Genomic DNA, 8,607 nt, shown 5'->3' with positions numbered 1-8,607 from the left:
AAGTTATAGCTACAATCCAAATGCCCAAATGTCAAAGCAGGAAAATATCTATAAACATTTAAGCAGAGATATAAAAGATATTTTTAGAACACCTAAATTGAACTCCCAGAGGCAAACTGAATTGAAATTTAAAAAATACTTGAAAAAAAATAATTTGAACTCCTAGAGACAAAAAAAATACAATGTCTAAAATAAAAAATAAACTTGATAGAATTACAGAATATTAGACACTAATAAAAAAGCATCAATAGGAATAGAAACTAACCATAATGACACACACAGAGAAAATCCTTCTGGTCCCCAAAAAAAGAAATGAGTATTAGTGATCTGTAGGATGCATGGAGTCTCTGAATAAAGAAAAAAGGTCATTTGGTCATTCCTACAATTTTGAAGAAATAATGGAAAAATGTGTTAAAAATGCCTATAAACAATAAGCCCACAGACTCAGGGACATAAATAAAGCACAAGCACAAGAAACATGCATGTAATGACACCAAGGTTCATCACAATCCAACTGGTTAAAAACTAGTGATAAATAGAAAATCTTAAAAGTGGGGTTAGGGGGAGATAGTACATATAGAGAAACAAAGACAAGAATGATAGCAGGGTTTTCTTTAGAAATAGTATGAGGTAGAAGGCATGAGTAACATCTTTAAAAGAGTGAAAGAAAATACAATTGTCAATGTAGAATTTTATACCCAAGTAAAATAACTTTCCAAAACAAAGATTAAATGTAGACTTATTCATAACATATGAAGGCAAAAGAATTGAGAGCCAGCAGACCTGTACTGAAAAGTATATTAAAAGGAGGGCCTTCAGGTAGAAGGAAAGTATAATGCCTTATGGAAATCTGGATTACCATAAGAATGAAAAGCACTGGAACTGATTTTTTAAAAAAATTTTAAATCTATTTAAAATATAAGTGATTTTTTAAAAATATTTTATTTATTTATTCATGAGAGACAGACAGAGAGAGAGGGAGGGAGAGACACAGGCAGAGGGAGAAGCAGGCTCCATGCAGGGAGCCTGATATGGAATTCGATCTCGGGACTCCAGGATCACACCCTGGGCCTAAGGCAGGAGCCAAACCGCTGAGCCACCCAGGGATCCCTAAAATATAAGTGATTAAGGCAACAAGGGCTTATAACATATATAAAAGTAAAATGCATGAAAATAAGAACAAATTAGACATAGAAAGAAAATCCCCAATCTGATAAAAGATAGCTATGCAGGGATCCCTGGATGGCGCAGTGGTTTGGCGCCTGCCTTTGGCCCAGGGCGCGATCCTGGAGACCCGGGATCGAATCCCACGTCGGGCTCCTGGTGCATGGAGCCTGCTTCTCCCTCTGCCTGTGTCTCTGCCTCTCTCTCTCTCTCTCTGTATGACTATCATAAAAAAAAAAAAAAAAAAGATAGCTATGCAAAACCTACAGCTAACTTTATATTTAATTTCAAAGACTGGCATGAACAAGGCAAAGATATCCTCTCCTACTCCTTGTATTCAACGCTGTACTGGAGCTTTTAGTAAAGGTAATAAAGCAAGATAGAGAAGCAAAAGGAATCTTAATTGGAAAGAAACAAAGAATTATGCTGAGTGAAGTAATTCAGAAAAAGAGTATTCTATTTACATAAAATTCTAGGAATTGCAAACTGATCTATAGCAATGGGAAAGCAAATGAGTGGCTACCTGAGAATAAAGGTATGTGGAGGAGGTGAGTGAGGGACCTATTACAAAGAGGTACGCGGAACCTTCTGAGAATGAAGGTTATGTTCATGATTTTTATTGTGATGATGGTTTGAAAATCCCTCAAATTGTATATTTCAAATATATGTGGTTTATTGTCAGTGAATTATACCTCATTAAGTCTGAAAAAAATGATGATGACCAGGGTTGAGGTGCAAAGGCAGGAATCCATCTAGGAGATAAGAACAAGAGACAACTGGAGAAATGAGTAAGACTCAACTTAGAAAGGTAACTTCAGTGGTACCTGGGTCGCTCAGTTGGTTAAGTGTCCAATTCTTGGTTTCAGCTCAGGTTATACAAAACCTCAGGTTCGTGAGATTGAGCCCCATGTCAGGATCCATGCTCAGCAGGGAGTCTGCTGGAGATTCTCTCTCCCCCTCCCCCTGTGCCCTTCCCCACCAGACTCATTCTTTCTCTTTCTTTCTCAAATAAATAAACAAATCTTTTTTAAAAAGGTGACTTTGGGAATGAAGAAAATTAATAAACATAAGGTTTCCTTCTGAGGTTGAAAGAACAAGTGTGCAACAGGATATATGGTGTGACTACTATGAACAGCATTAAGGAATAGAGGGGAAATATCTGACTGAAGGGGAAAGAGAATGACGTGAGCTCTAAACATGTCCTATGGGACATCGAATTACAAAGTGAAGAAATAGTTGCCCTTAATTTTAGGATAGAGTTCTTGGTTGCAGATCCAGATTTTGGAATCAATAGCAATACAGTAGGAAAACTGAGGCACTGGGAGTGGGTGCAAATGCCTAAGGGGAATCCTTAGACTAAGAAAGAAAGTGGAGCCGTGGGAAATAGAAGTATTGAGGAACGGGCAGTAGGCTTTGTTCTCAGAGTTTTGGTCCTCTTTTTATCATCTTATACTCTACTCTCAATTTTCAAATCAGGGCAGGTGAAAATAACTGACATTTACAATTTCAACTCAGTCTTGGATCAAATCAAGAACTATTTCATCAGGTTTTCAATTATATTTACACACTTTGTATTTATACAAAATACATCCCTAACTCTTTTCAGGGTACACATTGTTCCTACATTTTGCTGTGCTTGGTAAGAGACAGTAGAGAACTGGCAAAGGCAGGAATGCAAGGAAGACAGGACCAAGTCCTGGAAGATCAAGTTCCTTCATCCTGGTAAATATACCTCTATTTTTCATTACAGTGTACTGAAATGAAATTCTAATCAATCTAAAAAATTATTATGCTTAATTCTCCTTAAGATAACAGTAAAAGAATTTTCTACTCTAGATTCTTCTGTGCTTATCGAGAAAAAAATGAGGGGGGGAGGTGTCTAACTAAAAACTATCCTTTAATGACCAAGCAGACAGAGATGCTCTCCCTGCAAGTAAAATACAATGCCCAAATCTACCACTACTTCCTCCCCTGTCCATCCTAGCCGTTGATGCTCTATGTGCTTGGAGAAAATAAAACTGTTCACATAACCACTGTGTCTAATGACAAAAATTTTTTAGATTTCAAAAAAAAAAATAATAATAATCCAAAGAGCCAAAGCAACTTTATTATTTTTTCAGTTTAAATAATTCAAATCTCTCAACCCTGGAAACTTCAAAAACTAGTAGAATACAAAATAAGGAGCTATGGGAGAAAGATTCTTCCCTGGATATCCTTACAAAATACAAGCATCTAGGAAGTATTTTGACTTGGCAGAAAAAAAGATCACAGTCAGACAAGGCTGCCTCTTGCTCTCTGACATTTAACCTGATCTTTTATTTTTTTTTCCCACCTTCCATGTGTAGATCAAATTCACCCATGAAACTCTAAGTCATCAAACTGACTTCCCTGCAGATTTAAAGAAGGAGCCAGGTATTGCATAACATTTGAAGTTTTGTTTTTGTTTTTGTATTCTTGAGTCACACAATGGACTGCAAACTATCCCTTCTTTCTGGTCAGCATAGAAAATAAAGTGTTTCCAGTGTGAATACAAGCAGAGATGGCAACAGTAAAGCTTCAAATCAATGGAATAGGCAAAGAATTCTAAATTTCACTACACAGATATGTAGATAGAGCCCCCCTGAGGACTTCCTTCCACCGGAAGATAAACTAGTGGTTCTCAAGGAATTCCTTTTGTGATTATTCCTGCTGGTTTTATAGTGGCTGTTGATGGTAATTTTGCAGGTCACAGACTGAACACACGGCATGGTAAAACCATCATCCTCATAAAAGGATGTGTTACTTGCTAGCGTAAGCAGATACTAACATTATTTACTTTGTTTTTAATCATCTGAGACAGACTGCATCCAAGAAAAACAATTTAACTGAATATGGGGGGGAGGGGCAAAGGTAGAAATAAAGAGCAAATTAAGGACAAAGAGTAGAGTCCAAACCTGAATGCAGAAGGGTAAGTTTACCTCCAGTCTCTTGAAGATTTGTTGGTCAAGGTCTTAACTTAATATGTTATCAAATCTATCATTCAAGCAGGCTTTTTTGAGTTTTGAAAGTTTTAACAGCTTTCTTTCATTGTCTCTGCCATCAAGTTTTCTTTCTCATGTGTCCTCTTCCCTTCTAGCTTTCATCTATTTCAAAAGAATTAACAGTACTTGGACTTCCAACACAATGATCCTCAAAGAGGCTGTGCACCCAGTTTAGTTAAAAATACAATATGAGAGGGAGAGAACTATGTCTAGAATAAGTGCTATTTTAAAAATAGCAACATGTAATCCAAAAGAATGGAATTACTCAAATGAGGCAGCCCCCTGAGGAAATATATGACAATAACCCATAAAAAAGTAATTAAAATATTCTTGGTATACTCCAAAGTAGCCAGAAGAATTTAATTACTAGCTTCATAGTTACATTATGAAGATTTATACCCAGGCTAGAAGCAAGAAGTACCCAAGCCTGGAAGGACTTAATCACAGAGCATCTTCATTACAGCGCTCTCAGGGAACCAACTGGTCTCCTCTCTCACAGCAGTGTTTGTCACTGTTTCTGAAGAGCAGTCACACCAACATTTTCAAATACCCTGTGAAGTTCACAAGTGATAATGATGGGGAAGACCAGATCTTCTGTGAGAAAAGTTAGTAGAGATATCCACATTTAGAATGGTCAGCAATCATCAAACCACCAACCAGAGTATGCCACCAACAAAGTACATTCTGTCTGTGCTGTGAGAGTAAGGTGGGTAACTTCCAACACAATGGCATTTAGGATTCTCCATCAGACCTCATTTGCCCTAGAATAACTCACCTCCTACCAACTTAGACTTGCCTAAGATTTGAGTCATTAGAAATTAAGAGTTGATTAAAGAACAAAGAGTGATATTGTTTCCAGAAAGCAGAAAGCTTCTTTTGCAATATAGATACTACTTAGGAGCAGACAAGATAGGTCTTATCATACTGTTTCAGATCATGATTATGGCTACAAGTAACAAAAAACACAGATTCACTTAGAAATTAGAAAATTAGAGTTTCCAATTAGAAAATTAATGATCTCATATATAAAGAAGTACAAATATAGGCAATCTCTAGACACACACTGCGGTATAAGAAGAAATGTATTTGGTCTCTGCCCCGATTCCTGGCACAAAGCTCCTAAAACACTTGGTATTTCCTGAGTGATAGGGACATCCTTTTGCTACTCACTTGGGTTTATGCTAATGAGGTGACAGGCTAAGGCCCCCAAACAGCCCCATGATAGGGCTGGTCACCAGAAAAATTAAGTGACTAGAGGATTGGAACTTTCAGCCCTACCCACAAACCTTCAGAACAGGAGAAGGGTATAGAGATCAAGCTCTCAAAAAAAAATTCTTGAGAGAACTGATTGTGTGAGGAAAATGACCCACATTGGTATCAGAAGTATTGTGAGTAGAAACAGATTATAATACATACCAAGGTAGGTTCTAGTTCAGGGCTTGGCAACTACAACCCACAGACCAAATTTAGACTGCAGCTCTCTTCTTTTGTTTTTTGTTTTTTGTTTTCTTTTTTTTGTAAATAAAGTTTTATTGGAACACAGCCTTGGCCATTCATGTGTGTATTGTCTGTGGCCACTTTTGTGCTGCAACAGGAAAGATGAGTAGTTATGACACAGATCATAGGACACAAAGCCTAAAATATTTGTGATCTGGCCCTTTACATAAAAAGGTCACTGAACTCTGCTCTACCTCTAAATTCTTATAATTCTTTAGGCTCTGCCCTCTTCCATGTATTGACTCTATGCTCAAAATTTGCTTATCCCATGTCAAAAGGTAGATATTCCAGATATCACATCCAAGTATGGCAATGTTCCCAGGCAGAAAGAAAGCCGTATTTTTCTTGTATCTTTTGTAAGAACAAATGAAGCTTTTCTTTTTTTCTTTTACCTACAAGTCCACAGAATACTTTTATTCATGTAGTGTTGCCCTAAAACATATCACAAGCCAACGCTAGAACTAATCACTGGCAAGCAAACTGAAACCATTAATTAGAATCTACTCTCTGTGAGGGAGGATGGGTCAGCCCCTCCTGAAGTACATGGCCCTGAGGAAGAGGGTGGATGTCTACACCAAATCAGGACTCTCTGGGCACAGAGGATGGCAAGAAGAATGAAAGTTGACTACTACTAAAGGGATGAGTTAGAGGAAAGGTAGAGAAACTGAGTTTGACTCCAATAACCACAGGGGAGAATACCAACAAGAACGATAGGGGAGGACATGAAGAAGGTTCCAGAGAGGAGTTAGTGAGGGAAGACATGCTACCCACACTGAGGTTTTCTACAACTAGCCCTGTAACAATCCAAAACAATAAATGCCTTATCATTCACATGGTTCTACTATAAAAAAATGTGACTTATCTGTTCCCTTGAAGAAGGCAAGAAAAGAACCAACAACGCAGTTCTTCTGGAGAAAATGTGCTGAAGTAGTTCTCTGATCATTTGCATTTAATACTACATACACTAAAACAAAAACAACAAAATAACTACATACACTTATATTTGATGCAAGTCTTCAATACAAACCCAAATGACTTTTTAAAACTATGTTTACAAACGTATTTATAAGGTATCCTTCCCAACTACCACTAATCAATAAGTACTTGTTGTATGCAATGTAATAAAAATGTAATAGCATAAATAATTAAGATGTATACTTCATTTCCCTCTACAGGAAGACTCTTCAAAATCTCAGTATGAGAAAATAGTTCTTATACATTTGCTATGTACATCTCCTCTCTGATACATGAGAGTATATGACAAATGATTTAAGTAAAGGCAATTCTGGACAGACTAAAGTATATCCTTTCAGTTGGATAATCTTATGGGTTCTGACTTCAATGACATATATATTTGAAACCATCCTTATATGTATGAATGCACTCAAAGACTGTTGTATTATATTAATAGTTTCACTATAAGTTCCTTGCATATTGTATGTCCCCACCCCCAAAGGGTAGGTACTTTGTTTCCTCCTAATAACCCTTGCTCATAATAGGTACCCACCATAGATTCAGTACTCTACCTTTTTAGCAATCCACAGTATTAAAATGATTTGTGTTCTGAAGTTTTATTTGTAAACCTGAACTTGAAAGCCAAGTCCATTTTTCCCCATTAAAAGAAATGTTAAATATAGTACTTAGGTCTTCAGAGTAGTCCATGAAAGATTCTTGAACAAATATATAACTAACATAGTTTTTACCTTTACAACAAAAGGTAGAGAAAACTATACTAATAGAAGGCTGCAATGATCATTTTAGAAGTTTGTGATCTCAGATCATACAGAGTGTCATTGGAAAGTAAAAGCATTCAGTAGTTATGGCAAGGAGTTCTTCCAAAAGTGAAAAGCACTGCAAGTAGAGAACACAGATCCTAACCCAAAATGCCACCCTATTCCAAAATCAGTAGCATCCAAAAAATTCCTTATCTGGCTTCTTTGAGTGTCAACACATGAGGAAAAATCAAACCAGCACACAAGCAGTTTTAATCTAAAGAATAGTGATACCAGTTCAAATGAAAATATTTTCATTTTCTTTGACTCATTTGCAAAGAAAAACTTTACATGCCAGTTGCACTAGAGAAAAGAAAAGACAGCATGGGGTGGAGGGGATGAAGCAAAATAGGAATATTCTATTATTTACCAATTAATGAGGAAAATGTTTCTCAAGGTATTGGTATACCCCTTAAAATATGTCAAGCATAAGTATTTGAGTGTACAGTGGTTTTAGGTCTTATTTCTTTTTTTAATATTTTATTTATTCATGAGAGAGAAAGGGAGGGGGGAAGGCAGGCAGAGGCACAGACAGAAGGAGAAGCAGGCTCCATGCAGGGAGCCTGATGCGGGACTCGATCCCAGGACTCCAGGATCACACCCTGGGCTAAAGGCAGGCGCTAAACTGCTGAGCCACTCAGGTATCCCTTAGGTCTTATTTCTAAAGTCATTTGTTAAAAGGAATCTCTCCTCAACTTAGCATCAAGTCACTGACCAACCAGTTTTTCTCTTCTCTTTGCTCAGATACCTATTATAGGTACAAAAATGGTTTTCATAGTCCATCCTGTGCCTCTGTTTAGCAACTCATAACTAATCCTTAGAGTAGAATTCAAGTCATCATGCTTGCCTGCTCCCTGCAGCTTGTTCTATAATTAGCGTAATTAGAAAAGGTGGCTAAATGGGGAAATTAAATCATTTGCTTCCCAGGAACATGCCCTGGGATGCCTCACCAGTGTTTTTCACTAATGAAGAGAGGAAAGATTGTATAAACCTTGGTCCTCAATTGAACTCAAAGCAGAGTTAATTTCCAATATCCAAATTACTTACACATTAAGACTAGCTCAGAGTCGATTCCATATTCACCAATATGTTTAATTAAATCACACAAAACAAAATTACTGCCGAGGTGTTTTTTTGTCTAAGTTCAAATTCTT

At 37.0% G+C, this 8,607-nt stretch overlaps 1 long non-coding RNA gene across 1 annotated transcript; it reads left to right on the top strand.

Annotated features, from left to right (window-relative positions):
• The first annotated feature begins 2,768 nt into the window (after positions 1–2,768).
• On the top strand, positions 2,769–4,900 carry LOC140632984 (uncharacterized). The gene is made up of 3 exons (XR_012030619.1): positions 2,769–2,886; positions 3,510–3,576; positions 4,280–4,900. It is a non-coding gene; the product is annotated as an uncharacterized lncRNA (long non-coding RNA).
• Positions 4,901–8,607: the final 3,707 nt, after the last annotated feature.

The sequence above is a fragment of the Canis lupus genome, chromosome 5 (genome assembly GCF_048164855.1).
Source record: "Canis lupus baileyi chromosome 5, mCanLup2.hap1, whole genome shotgun sequence".
NCBI classification, from domain to species: domain Eukaryota; kingdom Metazoa; phylum Chordata; class Mammalia; order Carnivora; family Canidae; genus Canis; species Canis lupus.
Note: the sequence above shows the minus strand (reverse complement) of the source record. Positions and strands in the feature narration are given on the sequence as shown.